Genomic DNA, 15,528 nt, shown 5'->3' on the forward strand with positions numbered 1-15,528 from the left:
GGTATACACCCTGGAGGGGGCGCCAGTCCTTCACAGGGCAACACACACTCACACATTCACTCACACACTCACACCTACAGACACTTTTGAGTCCCCAATCCACCTACCAACGTGTGTTTTTGGACTGTGAGGAAACTGGAGCACCCGGAGGAAACCCATGCAGACACAGAGAGAACACACCACACTCCTCACAGACAGTCACCCGGAGGAAACCCATGCAGACACAGAGAGAACACACCACACTCCTCACAGACAGTCACCCGGAGGAAACCCATGCAGACACAGAGAGAACACACCACACTCCTCACAGACAGTCACCCGGAGGAAACCCACGCAGACACAGAGAGAACACACCACACTCCTCACAGACAGTCACCCGGAGGAAACCCATGCAGACACAGAGAGAACACACCACACTCCTCACAGACAGTCACCCGGAGGAAACCCACGCAGACACAGGGAGAACACACCACACTCCTCACAGACAGTCACCCGGAGGAAACCCATGCAGACACAGGGAGAACACACCACACTCCTCACAGACAGTCACCCGGAGGAAACCCACGCAGACACAGGGAGAACACACCACACTCCTCACAGACAGTCACCCGGAGGAAACCCATGCAGACACAGGGAGAATACACCACACTCCTCACAGACAGTCACCCGGAGGAAACCCACGCAGACACAGGGAGAACACACCACACTCCTCACAGTCACCCGGAGGAAACCCATGCAGACACAGGGAGAATACACCACACTCCTCACAGACAGTCACCCGGAGGAAACCCATGCAGACACAGGGAGAATACACCACACTCCTCACAGACAGTCACCCGGAGGAAACCCACACAGACACAGAGAGAACACACCACACTCCTCACAGACAGTCACCCAGAGCAGAACTCTAACCAACAACCTCCAGGTCCCTGGAGCTGTGTGACTGCGCCACCGTGCCGCCCTAAACTAGTTAATAGTTAATTTAATAATAAAATAGTGAGAAATGTAAAAAATATAATTTTGTCATTAGTGAAATCTCCACCAACGTTTATATTCGTGGAACAGAAATGATTTGTTCAAACCTGTAAAGGTATGAAAGAGAGAATATTGTTATAAAGGTTGATGGCGAGTTAGAAAAGGCTTGACCACTAAAGGATTTCAAGGACAGAAGTAAACCCGCTTGCTGCAATGCTGTTACTAGATGTAGTTAAATAAAAAGCATTGTCTGTAGCATTTAATGCTGACTGTCAGCATGTGAACCAGTCTGGGCTCTGTCAGTACGAGAAAAAGAGCACTTGTAATGCAATGGAAATGGCTTCAAGGTTAGGTTAGGTTTTGTTGTGCAAGGACCCACCATAACACTAACATCTGCTGGTAAACTGAGAATATGACAAAAGAATTCTGCAAACATATGTATTCCTCAAAGTACCAAACAGTATTAAAGGTGTGTGCTGACGGTGGTGAGCTGGAGGTTATCAAAAATACACAGAAAGCACTTTTTTTACATTCATGAGAATTCCTATAAAAAACACTCAGGACCTTGTTTTTCCGTCTCGTATTTTGAAGATGATCTTATCCATTGAGAGGCTTTTATAAAACACTGATGTTTGTACTTTGTTTCATCCGCCTTCCATCGCAAAAAAAGCCTCCTGTTTCACTTTGAGTTCACTTTCAGGAGCTTGACAAATGATTGGAGTTAATATGTGGCATCCACAGCATTGATGTTACTGTCCATCTGGTGTCTGAAAGAGACTCTGGCCTTCTGGGAGTAATACACCTGAGGACCACCCAGGCTGCTTCCATTGTCCCCCTTGCTGCCCACAGACGTGGTGGAAGAGAGGCGTGGCTTTCGTTCCTCACTTGATACTGTTATTTATTAAAGAGAGAGAGAAAAGAGAACTTAAATCATAGGAAGGGTCATGGCCTGAGCTGATCATTTTGAAGAAAAAAGATATTTTTACCAAATGTATTAACATCTGAAGAAGCTGAACAGTGCTGTTTTTGTATATAATGTGACAGACCATAATTCCACCATGCTCAATGCCATGACTCAGCTAGTAGGGTGTGAGGTCCTATGGGGCCTTTAAGGTTATGTTTATCTGAAAGGTGAAATCCAAAATGGCGGTGTCTCATACCTGTCTCGGGTGTGCACTGCTTGTTCTTGCACTTGTCTTTGGAGCGTCTGTTGAAGGGGAAGCACAGGAGCACCTTCACACCCATTCCTCCAGAGGGCGCTGCAGAACAAAATGTAAAATTGAGTGGCGAAGCAAAACAACGATTAAACCATGATCGGTACAATGTTGATAAAAACAATTAGTTTTATCAAACAGGAAGCTCCAATTTAATCCAATCTTCTGGCACAGTGACGTCAAAGAAAAGTACAGCAGAACACCACTGTCGGGTGCTGACTAATCTAGTGAATGGACGCCAAAAGACAAGACGGGCGTCCTGTTAAACCTTTGATGGGCATTAGTCTGTACAGGACTACTACATGTTCTCATAGCAAACATCCTAGTCTCCCTCAGTGAGTGAACTCTAAACGGACAGTGACAGCCCGCAGAAATGGATTAGGTTCAATTAGTGAGTTAATTGTAAGAGGCCGCCCGCGCCGTGGTCCTCCCACCAACAGGGGGCGCACCATACCGCACCTCAGGCCCCGTGTTAATCAGCCCGATTGACAACCGCTGGGGCTTACCCTTTATTAAGCCTTCAGTCTGTGACTTCAGCGCAGTTTCTTGAGTTTGTAAAAGCCAGACATTGCCGGTAATTGGTATTTCCTTCTTCAGAAGAAGCTCTTTGTTTACTTTAGTGCTGTTTAAACGTTGGGTTTAATCTCCCACGATAGATATTTTCTCTGTTCTCTAGTTCTCTGGAGAACACTGCCCTGTTGGGACTCTATATGTCCACTGTCCCCCTTTTCCTCTTTAATTAAAAATAAAATAAATCCTATTTTTCTCTCTTCTCTCCTTTTCCTTTACGTATATTATCCTCCTTTTTAGTCCCTTGGTAGTCACAAGCACTTCCTGATAGCTCTTTGTGAAAATATATCACCTCTCCCCACATCAAACCGGGTTAAACCCCACTACTTACTTAAGTTAATCTGTTTGCTTTTGGGTTCATCACAATCAGTGCAACAACTATCTGTATCCAGACAGCTGTCCCATTTACATTAATTAAGCTTTAAAAACCTGAATTTTCAATAAAACCCTATCAAATAAGATCAATTTAATAAGGTTAATAATAATTTATATTTATGTAGCATAGCAATGAAACGTAAACAAAATAGAAATATACGTGTGCATTAGCAAACAACCAAGAAAGAATTACACCCAACATAGGTATTCCCAATACCACTGCACAAATATATAAATCCCACTCCTGGTGACTGTGAGGAGTGTGGTGTGTTCTCCCTGTGTCCGCGTGGGTTTCCTCCCACAGTCCAAAAAAAAAACAAAAAACCACACGTTGGTAGGTGGACTGGCAACTCAAAAAAAGTGTCCATAGGTGTGAGTGAATGTGTGAGTGTGTGTTTCCCTGTGAAGTACTGGTGCCCCCTCCAGGGTGTGTTCCAGCCTTGCGCCCAATGATTGATTGATTGAATGAATGAATATATATTAGTACAAATATTGGTCCGTGTGTGTGTGTATATATATAATATAGAGTTTGGCTTGGGTTGCTCTTCCCACCTGTAATAGTCAGTAAAACACTGATTCATTCACTCTGTAATATGTTCAAACATGAACTGTGACCCGACCAGCTGCACTGGTTTGAGTTTAAAACATCTCTCATGTTACATGAAGCTGCGAAGCCTCCTAGACTTTTGACACTGTCTCCTTCACTGAAACGATTAAGTTCAGATTCCTCTGCCGGAGTAAATAAGGCTGCTCCCGAAACAGAAACAGTGGAGTTAAATTAATTAAATTATTATTAAATTATTTTCCATGTTTCATGGTTTAAATATGCACAGATGTACTGTCACTAACACCCATGTCTCTACATGCCCAAGATCAGAAAACATGGATTATTCTCTCTGACGCTGCATGATACAATAAAAATAAACCCATTGGAATGAAGAGGGTGCACAAGTGTTATCCAGTTTCTTTATAATCAATATTTAATCCTTCAGCTCAGTGCATTTTTACAAAACAAATGGATCATATCACACTCTTAAAAATACAGGTTATTTAAAGAACTACAGAGAATGTTTCTGTAGAAAAGCAGTTGACTGAGCAGAAAATACCATGGTTCTGTCTCTGCAAAAACCTATGGTAAAATTACATTACTCTCTTCCGTTAGAAAATGTGGAGTTTAATTTTTAACAAGCATCACTGTGTTGGAATCTGACAAAGTAAGTATAAATAACTGATAATCTCTCTGTCTCTCTCTCTCTCTCTGTCTCTCTCTCTCTGTCTCTCTCTCTCTGTCTGTCTCTCTCTCTGTCTCTCTCTCTCTGTCTCTGTCTCTCTCTCTCTCTGTCTCTCTCTCTCTGTCTCTGTCTCTCTCTCTCTCTCTCTGTCTCTCTGTCTCTGTCTCTCTCTCTCTCTCTCTCTCTCTGTCTCTCTCTCTCTCTGTCTCTCTCTCTCGTCACAGTTATGAGATGAACTCTCAGAAGCCTGGCAGCTTTCTCACAGTCCTGAAAATCTGGCACATGCTCAACTCCGGTCCACACAAAGACAATTGTGTTTCCATTCGACTTGGGTGCCTTTTACAACACGATATAAAACGGTAAGCATTAATTTGAACCTGGCGATCACTGAAGGTGCAGGTGCTGATTGTGTAAAAGGTTTGTACAAGATAAGATTTATGTGCTTCTTAGAAACTGTAAAAGCAACAATAGTGAGCTCTTAGATGTTCTACATAACATTTTGGTATTTAGTCTAATATTCAACTGTATATTACTAAGGAAAAGATTGTTATGGAAAAATAGAATGCCATTATTTACTGTGCTTCCCCTGGACCTGGACATCCTTAAGCATTAGACTGGGTTTCACTCTTAAACACATGACTGTTAAATAGAGTAATACATACACGATGTGTCCAAACATGACCTGGAGTGGATTTTGTGATCTTTCGATTGACCTGACTAATATTCTTTTTTTGCCTCATAGCCCACTGAGCCTGGACTACAGCAGCAGCTGGACCTGTTGGAGCAGTTCTGTCAGAACTGGGCCCTGACAGTCAATTTGGACAACACTAAAATTGTAATCTTCCAGAAGAAACCAGGTCTCAGAGAAACAGACACCGGTTCACTCTAGGAAACGCTGCCCTAGAGCACTCTCTACACTACACCTACCTGGGCCTGACCCTCAGCGCCTCAGGGAGCTTTCATCTGGGAGTGCACGCACTAAAGGAAAAGGCACAAAGGGCCTTCTACGCGATCAGAAATCAATTTCTCAAAATAGACCTCCCAGTCAGAATCTGGTGCAAAATTTTTGATAGTGTGATTGTATGGAAATGAGGTCTGGGGTCCACTCAGTAAACTCGACTACACTCGATGGGACAAGCATCCCACAGAGGCCCTGCACGCAGAATTCTGCAGGTTGTGGGTTCGATTCCCGCTCCGGGTGACTGTCTGTGAGGAGTGTTCTCTCTGTGTCTGCGTGGGTTTCCTCCGGGTGACTGTCTGTGAGGAGTGTTCTCTCTGTGTCTGCGTGGGTTTCCTCCGGGTGACTGTCTGTGAGGAGTGTGGTGTGTTCTCTCTGTGTCTGCGTGGGTTTCCTCCGGGTGACTGTCTGTGAGGAGTGTGGTGTGTTCTCCCTGTGTCTACGTTGGTTTCCTCCGGGCGCTCTGGTTTCCTCCCACGGTCCAAAAACACACGTTGGTAGGTTGATTGGCGACTCAAAAGTGTGAGTGTGTGTGTGTGTGTCTCTCTGTGTTGCCCTGTGAAGGACTGGCGCCCCCTCCAGGGTGTATTCCCGCCTTGCGCCCAATGATTCCAGGTAGACTCTGGACCCACCGCGACCCTGAACTGGATAAGGGTTACAGATAATAGATGGATGGATGTACAAAATGTCTTATTTCTATAAGTAAATTTAAATGGATTAATTTTGGAGCCCTTTTATTGTTCTGTTCTTTATGAAAATTACACACAGGGAAAGGGACGTCACCTTTGTTGAACACTTATGGAAACAAATGAACACAGACTTTTTATGGAGAGCCATTGTCTCTATACTATACTCAGTGGTAGTCTACAACACTGAGGCTCATTTCCTGGTATCGATTTGTGAATGTACCCTGTGCCATATCACTGTAACTGAGAGCCACTCATGCTTTTAATGCCACTGTGGTGTTTGTCGTTGAATCAGACTCTGCCCTGAGCTACTGGAGGAAATAATGCTCTCCCAGTCCTGGAGCCCCAAAGCAACAGTTTAAATGCATTAATGTTGAAGATAAGTATTTATTGCACTTATATTAAGACTGAACGTCTTGTACAACGCTGTCATATCAGAACTTTACACCTTCTTGTTTACACTGCTTGAAAATCTCAGCTGTCTTTAAATACTGTGTAAACGTTTTCTGACGAATGTGCCACTGCAGATGTCCCAAATTTAACTTTTTAAATGTGTCCCACGAGCTGCACACAAGCCAAAATGTGACCACTGCCACTGAATGGTGTGTAAAACAGCCATTTACCTCAAATGTGTTTGTTTAACACTCTTGATTTAAGAAAAAGTTGATGCCCCAAAAGCCTTCAGCTGCAGACTGTAATATTCTTTCTGAGAAACATTAAGGATATGAATGTGGTACTACAGCAACAACAAGCAGCCCTTGGTGCTGTTGCTGTGAAGGCAAAACGGAACACATGAGCAATATTAATTCTATTCCGCTGACCAGCAAAGATACAAGCCAATCCACACTCACACCCTTAATTCAACACAGACGTGTGTTTTGAGGACAGACAGTGGTGAGGAACTGTACGCTGTTATTTTTTTATCTGCCTGAAGCAGAGCTCTCAGATTCAGACGAGATTGAGGGTTTGGTTTATCCAGCTGGGGCCTTAAAAGCCAGAGAGGTCACATTTTTTTCCTCTTTTCTGTGGTATATTTGTAACTAAGGGTTGTAACCCTGAATGTCAGGATGACGTGGGAGACTTGTACTACTGTGTAGCGCTCGTTTACTTTAAAAACAAAGATATGTACAAAGCCTGTCACAAACAGAGTCTCTCTAGGACCGCACATGGCTGCAGCTCCGTGGTCTGAGTACGTGTTTTCACTCTTTCATATGTTAAGTAAACAAACGGAGGAATTCAGCTTTGCTTTTTCCATGCCCTTCTCCAAAGTTTACTCACAACACATGACCACACGGCAACTCCCTCCTGTAGGCCAAGCCTTTACTGAGAACCAGGCCCACGCACAGAGAGAGCCCTAGTGGGGCTCAAGCACCTGCCCTTTATTCTGGAGCCCAATTTGTTTCTTCATTCAAATTCAAATGTGTTTTTATATCTGATGGGCATTTATTTGAGTTGTGAGATTTCTGCCCTGATCTGAGGCACACAAGCTCCTGCCTTGCCCCTCCCTCCTCCCCCACTTTCGCCAAACCACTGCTACACACTTCTCCTCTGACCCGCAGGATCAGACAGACAGGTAATGACCGTGTTTGTGCAATCCCTGACGTTGTTTGGTGGAAAATTAACCACAACACTTTATATCATTATAACTGGCCCGACGTTTCCTTTTAAAAAGGTGTGTGTGTGTGTGTGTGTTTACACCTTACTCCCGCCAGTGACCACAGCTTCAGTAGAAAGATCACTTTTCAAAACTGAAGATTATAAAGACCAGACTCATGAGTCTCTGTGTGGAAGACAGACTCTGACCTAATCCTGCTTTCCACTGAGAAAGACTTACAAATAACCCACAGTGAGGTCATAAATAAAACATATGGGATGGTTCCAAGAAGATGATCCTGTGAAGCCTTTACTACTTTAATATCGATGCTCCTTGAACGATCCTGCTCCCTTTACCTCCGCAGAGAGCCTTGTCTCCTTAGTACCGTGTTTGTTTATGAATAATTTTGGGGATGGGTCCCACAGCTCCAGGGTCCTGGAGGTTGATTTAACATGATACAAACCTATCCATAAATTATAGAATCTTTTGTTTCTTCATCAGCGAATCACACGTGTGAACTGCAGAAACCCCAGCGACAGCTACATTTAAAAACGATTCTCTGTAGAGGATGTGCAAACATATTTTCACTTAGAAAGTCAACCCCACACACAATGAGCGCCCCCATTTCCAGAACAGAACAGGACCCTGTGCAGAATGCAATGATGTTCAAATCATTTAAACCCTGTATTTATTTAAAACAGCACAAAAACCATATTTCAAATGTTGAACCATAGAAATGTGCCCAATTTTGAATTGGATGCCAGCAACAAATTTTTATGTGGAAACAATTTACCACTGTGTTGCATCACCTCAGTTTTTTAACAGCTCTCTCTTAATGTTTGGGGGCGGAGATCAGTTGCTGTAGTTTTGAAAAGGTTTCCCTTTCTTGCTTGAAGTAGGACTTCCACTGCTCAACATTCGTTCTCTGTAAAAGTATCTTTCATTTCATAATACACCATGTTTTCAATGGGTCTCAGCTAGATTACAATCTCTCTGTTACTATTATGGAACGATGCAGAATGTGGATTGGCGTTATCGTACTAAAACAGATGAAATTCTCTGCTGTTTTGAGTTGAGATGTGAATTGTTTCACTATTTGCTCGTGCAGTAAACCCCTCCTCATCTGTACTTCTGAAAGACTTAGCCTCTCTGAGACAATCATTTTATAAAGAAACATCATATTATTTTGATGTTTTGTAGCACTACACAATTTTACCAGCTTATTTTTACTGATATCAACTTTTTTGTAACATGTTTCTGGCATCATGTTCAAAACAGGCAGTCATTCATAGTCATTGTCTGTTACCACTTATCTAGTTCAGGGTCACAGTGGCTCTGGAGTCTACCCGGAATCACTGGGCGCAAGGCAGGAACACACCCTGGAGGGAGCACCAGTCCGTGGCAGGGCGACACACATTCACTCACACCTACGGACAGTTTTGAGTCTCCAATCCACTTACCAACGTGTGTTTTTGGACCGTGGGAGGAAACCGGAGCACCCAGAGAAATCCACGCAGACACAGAGAGAACACACCACACTCCTCACAGACAGTCACCTGGAGGAAACCCACACAGACACAGAGAGAACACACCACACTCCTCACAGACACAACCTGCTGCACCACCATGCTGCCCAGAAACATTATTATTATTATTATTTTTTTTTTTTAAATTTACACCTGTTTTAAGGGCAGCACGGTGTCGCAGCAAGTTGTCTGTGAGGAGTGTGGTGTGTTCTCCCTGTGTCTGCGTGGGTTTCCTCCGGGTGACTGTCTTTGAGGAGTGTGGTGTGTTCTCCCTGTGTCTGCGTGGGTTTCCTCCCACAGTCCAAAAACACACGTTGGTAGGTGGATTGGAGACTCAAAAGTGTGTGTGAGTGAATGTGTGAATGTGTGTCGCCCTGTGACGGACTGGCATCCCCTCCAGGGTGTGTTCCCACCTTGTGCCCAGTGATTCCGGGTAGGCTCTGGACCCACCTTGACCCTGAACTGGATAAGGGTTACAGATAATGAATGAATTAATATAATTATAATGTTTCTCTTTTTTAACACTTGAATACTATCTTAGTATTATTTTCAGTCAAATATGGGGTTTAAATAATTGCATTTTTTTTTGTGCGCAGCATCCCAACACTTTGGGATGTTCTGAACTATTTAACAGTTTCTCCAGAGACTCAGAACATGCAGTCAAAGAACATTCATGGTCCCTTTTGATTTGTATAATCTATAAATCATGAAAATGTTACTGAAATGAGATATTAACTGGGTTGTTAGGCCAAAGAACTGTAACTGATTTTCATGTTTCTGAGACTAATCTGGGGAGATGTTGTTGGTGCTCGGCTTCACTTCTGTTTTGACCTGTGACTCAGACTCGGTGCCTAATCTACAATGATGCAGAGGCCATTTCACACTAATGTGCTCTGACACACTGTGGGGTGATATTTATCTTCTCAGTGTCCTGGAGAAACTCTCTCACGCTCCAGCAATAAAAACATTAACTGACTAAGAGTAACTTAAAACTTCATTTTTACACAAAAAAAACCTGTGCAAAAACTTTTATTTCTCAATGCTGCAAAATATGGCCCTTAGTCCGATCATTCATACGGTCTTAATATTTACTTTGGACACATATCCATAAGAAAATAAAAATATAATATGCAATATGCTCCAAAAATTTTACATATAATGTTCATTAATTCACAATGTTACATACAGTAATAAATCTGTTTTCTATCAGTATTTGTTCATTCGTGATCCTGAAGTGGAGCGTTTATTTTGCAAAGACACTTGAGACACTCAAGGGACTTAAACTCATTAATTCATTATCTGTAACCCTTATCCAGTTCAGGGTCGCGGTGGGTCCAGAGCCTACCTGGAATCATTGGGCACAAGGTGGGAACACACCCTGGAGGGGGCGCCAGTCCTTCACAGGGCAACACAGACACACACACACCCCTACGGACACTTTTGAGTCGCCAATCCACCTACCAACGTGTGTTTTTGGACTGTGGAGCGGGAATCGAACCCACAACCTCCAGGTCCATGGAGCTGTGTGACTGTGACACTAACCTGCTGCACCACCGTGCCGCCCGCGCACTTAAACTCGACAAAGTGAAATTTGCAGTGTCCTCTGCTGCCTGCATGGTGTATAAAGCAAATCCGTAATCCTGAGCTTTGAATACAACATCCAATCATTTATCTGCGATTCCAAGGTGTGGAGTAGTTGTGTTTTTCCTGTTCTGAAGTAAAATTATTCTGCTCATTAAAATCCCTTCATGACTGAATGTCGGTGTGTATTAGGGATGGGCAGTATCCACATTTTTATACTGTAATACCATCTCAAAACATTAACACAGCATACAGTATTTCTAGGACTCAGTTTGCGTGGGATGTTACGCTATACACTGTTGCCAAACGCTATACACTATTTGCTCATTTGCACACGTATGAACTTGAGCGAAATCCCATTCTTAATCCATAGAGTTTAGTATGATGTCGGCCCACTCTTTGCAGCTAGAACAGCTTTGACTCTTTTGGGAAGGTTAGCAGTGTGTTTAAGGGAGTTTTTGACCATTCTTCCAGAAGTGCATGGCTTACAGTCTCCGCTCTCATTCATCCCAAAGGTGTTCTATCGGGCTGTGGTCAGAACTCACTGATTCTTGTCTTTATGGACATTTTGTGCACAGTAATATTGGAACAGGAAAGGGCCATCCCCTAAACTATTTCCACAAAGTTGGGAGCATGAAATTGTCCAAAATCTCTTGGCATGCCGAAGCATTAAAGTTCCTTTCACTGGAACTAAGGGGCCAAGCACCACTTCTCAGAAACCACCCCACACCATATTCCCCACCTTCCTCCACCGGACTGCCAAATAGAAAACATGTCTCCACTGCTCTGGACTCTGCGCTTTACACCACTGAACCTGATTGCATTGCATTGTGCTTGTGTCATGAATTGTTCAGTCTAGTGTTCCTGCTCTGTCATTGTTTCCTTTGTTTGTCATGTGCATAGAAGCACATGGCTCTTTTGCTTTGCTTTGTTCCTGTCTCCTCCTTAGCCCCTCCTTGGTTTGTAGCGCCACCCTCTCATCAGTGTCTCCTCTTGTGATTGTTGTTCCCAGGTGTTTGTATTATCCTCTAGGTTATAAGCCCTGTCTTGAGTCTCGATGTTTGTCGACCATTTACATTCCACACATCCCTCTGTTTCTTTGTATCTGTGTCTAGGTCTCTAAGTGTCAGTTTAGCATTAGCTCTGTGCTTAGGTTTAGCATTAGCTTTCTGTTTAGTTTTCTGGGTCTTTCTGTGTAGGTCTGTTCAGGTTAATGTGTAGTGTTTTGTCTATGTTTTTGTGTTGGTTAATTACTTGTTTTCTAGTTGTAGCATTCTTTTGTTTCCTTTATGTCCTTTTCATTATAATAAAGTATCCTCCTTGTGTTTACCTCTGCCTCCCCGAGTGCGTACCATGACAGCTTACTGATGTAAAGCTTGGATGCAGCTGCTTGGTCATGGAAACCCATTCCATGAAGCTCCTATCAGAGTGTTTTTGAGCTAATCTGAAAAACACATTAAGTTTGGAGGTCTGTAGTGATTGACTCAGAGGGTGGAGACCTCAGCATCCGCTGACCCCACTCTTTCGTGGCCTATCACTTCATGACTGAATTGCTGTCATTCCCAATCGCTTTCATTTTGTTATACCATTGAAAGTTGACCGTGGAATATGTTGCAGTGAGGAATGTTCATGACTATATGGAGTTTTCACGACTGGACTTGTTGCACAGGTAGCATCCTATCACAGTACCACACTAGAATTCACTGAGATTCTGAGAGTGACCCATTCTTTCACAAATGTTTGTAGCAGCAGTCTGCACACCTGGGTGCTTGGATTTAAACACCTGTGGCAATGGAAGGGAATGGAACACCTGCATTCAATGGTATGGATGGGTGAGGAAATACTTTTGGCAATACAGGGTACATACACATTAATAAACCTTTTAAAACACACAACATAAATCTTTATTTTGAAAGCTTTTAGCCAGAACTGTCATTAATAAAAGACTAATTTATTTATTGATTTTATAGTGATTCTAGATTCAAGTGGCATTTGACAAAATTGACAAATCACAACAGTCTTTGTGAGATGTTTACAAGTTTTGGTATATTAAAGAGAAATTACACTTTTTTAAATATATTTAAAATTAAATAATAGAGTTGAGGGTATATAGTCACTCAGAATGGTCTTATACGAAATGATCTCTGGTAAACACTTAGAAATGAGGTTTCTACTTAAAGGCTAAGCACCACTTAATGGAGCTCCATGAATATTCCACATTATTGTAGTCACTGACAGATATAAGTATGAATTAAAATGAAAATAGCAGCTTAATGTGCTTTAAAACTGACAATTTTATTAAATTGACGGAAAAACCCGAGCTCTCTTCGGAAATTCTCGAACGCGACCGTGACGTCACTGGTGGACAACAGCCGAACAACGCCGCGGTAAAACACCGTTATGACTGACTGTTATGACAGTATCTAGCTAAATAACCAACATTATTCATGACAGTAGCCTAGCAATAAGCTAAACTCAAATGTAGAGGTACCGTTATTCTTGTAAATGTGATCGAAGTCGAACTCGAATTCATCCGACACTATAAACCTCCGTAATGCGGCTACGTAGCCGAGTATAATCTGAGCCACCGAGTTTAGCGAGTCAAGCTAACGTTAACTAACACCAACTAAAACAGGCGAAGTGAGTGTCCTTACCCTGTTTACCTCCATGTTACAGAGGCTCTTGAACACCTTTCGTTGGTGTCCTTACATGCCCATATGGGGACCAACGGTCTTTTAAACCTTATTCCTTCAATTAGTGAGAAATAACATGTTTTCTGACGATCAATAAACACAAGTTAGGAACTCAAACTCCACTGTATTTATTTGTTTGACACTTTCACAGAGCTGCTGCTTAGACTTTAAATATTGCTCAGTTTAAACTATTTTAATACACAAAATGGAATCAGTTACACAGGCAACATGTCTGGTTACTGTTACCATGCACTTATAAAGAAATTAGTAATTATTTTCTCTACAATCCGGGCTTTTATCAATGTTTGTGTTTCCATTTCAATTCCAATTCCCATTTATTATTATCCTATATGTTATTTTACACCCAAATCATTTAAATAGCTATTTATTCCATCACAGAATAAACGTGAGTATCAAAATGAAACTTATTTCTGTGCTAAAAATGTAAATAAACATATATCTGCTGTGGAGGACAAAGTTCAGACAGATAACGGGTCTTACACAAACTAAAGAACACCTCAGACCCACGCGCTGATTGTAATGGCGCCTTCCTTCGCGACGCTTTCCAAATGACAACAATAAAGGGGTGAAAGATAACTTCAACTCAAGAGGGACATTGAGACACATGCCCTGCTCCTCCGCTCGTGAGCGTGTTGTACGTGACGTCCAGCAAACAGCCGCGGTTAATAACATCGATGTAAGTCTCAGAACACTCCCTGTCCCCTCAGTAGTGCACTGTTTAATATGTGAAATCAGACTTCTTCATCCAAGCAGGGCACTATTCTGTACTGTGCAATAATAATGATAGTGGCAATGGCTGTTTTTATTGTATAGTATATAGTGATTGCAGGTAGTAGCCTTTTTTTCTCACTTAGTGCGCTACATGGGTCATAGAGACCCATCAGATACTGCTCCCACAGTCAGTCACAGCAGTGGACCACTCGGGGAATCTGCTCCAGATCCTCAACACAACAACAGCTCCGTGGAAAGCGTGTTACATAAAAGTGTTAAGGAAACTCAGGAGTTCAAGAGAACGTAGAGCAGGTTTCTAGAACTAAGCCAATCACGCAGCTTGCCCCATGTCAACATTAAAGCCCATTCATTAATTCATTCACACTGAAAATTAGCAACAGGAATCTTGGCCTAACAACCACAGTTACAACACATGCTATACATTAATAAAACCATTTTAGACTACATTCATAGATTAGACTGCTATACATATAGATTACTACTATACCAAGGGGTTAAAATGACATTTATACAGATAGGATTATGCAGATTTACTGGAATACAGCTCCTTGTAGTTTGACTAAAGGTATTTTGTAAGGGTTTACTGTAAATATGCAGTGATTTGATGTTGAATTTGAGGTGTAATGTAATGAAACACCATAATCTTGCATTGTACAGCCCCTCCCACATTGACACACCTCCTACTGCATTTCTACATGAACAGAGGAACAGGGGTATGATTGTTTACATCCATTATAACCCCATTGGCAATATATAGAATGTAACTAATAGACAAATGATAATAATAATGTTAATAACTAATAATAAGTATTGACTTACCAGTTATTTCAAGCGGTTGTTAGAGAGGGAGTTTGAAATGGCTACAGAGTGGGTCACTGGCACTAAACCCGTGGATCTCCGGACTGGGGGTGAGTCGTGTCTGCTCTCTTCAGGTTAGTAACATTTCACAGTGTCTCCTGTCCTCGCAGAGCTTCGGCACAACTCCGCGTAGCTTTAAATAACTCATCCCAGGAGCGCGTGCACGTAGCACCGACCACGCCCCCATCTTCAACAAAATACGCCCCCGCGTCGCGTCACAATGGGTCTCCAAGGATCTGGCAAGGCTTCAGAAAATGAGGTAAACAAGTTTTTTTACGGACAGTTCACACTTTTTATTAATCGTACTGTGCAGAACATAAGTATAAGATTATTTTTCAGCCTATACAAAACATTTTTTTACTCTTATTATTATTATTATTAATAATAATAATCTGATTTGTGTAATATACACATGGAACAGTGTAGCACTCAAGGCATTGACTCATGCGCAGAGAGAAAGAAAGCCATTCATGCTAGTGTAGTGTCTAAGGGGAATCACAGAACCCTGTAGGA

The 15,528-nt window shown here is 42.3% G+C and overlaps 1 protein-coding gene and 1 long non-coding RNA gene across 2 annotated transcripts in view; one reads left to right on the forward strand and one right to left on the reverse strand.

The window, feature by feature from the left end:
* mettl3 (methyltransferase like 3) overlaps window positions 1-346 on the forward strand; it is a 9,081-nt gene extending 8,735 nt beyond the window's left edge. The window contains exon 11 of the mRNA XM_066681453.1: window positions 1-346. This exon is cut by the window's left edge and continues 478 nt beyond it. The gene's annotated coding sequence lies outside the window, so the exon portion shown is untranslated.
* Window positions 347-614: 268 nt separating this feature from the next.
* On the reverse strand, window positions 615-15,262 carry LOC136707629 (uncharacterized). Its single transcript, XR_010804232.1, has 3 exons — window positions 14,977-15,262; window positions 2,136-2,234; window positions 615-1,866 (listed from the first exon to the last, which is right to left on the reverse strand). It is a non-coding gene; the product is annotated as an uncharacterized lncRNA (long non-coding RNA).
* Window positions 15,263-15,528: the final 266 nt, after the last annotated feature.

This window comes from Hoplias malabaricus, chromosome 9 (assembly GCF_029633855.1).
Source record: "Hoplias malabaricus isolate fHopMal1 chromosome 9, fHopMal1.hap1, whole genome shotgun sequence".
Lineage (NCBI taxonomy): Eukaryota > Metazoa > Chordata > Actinopteri > Characiformes > Erythrinidae > Hoplias > Hoplias malabaricus.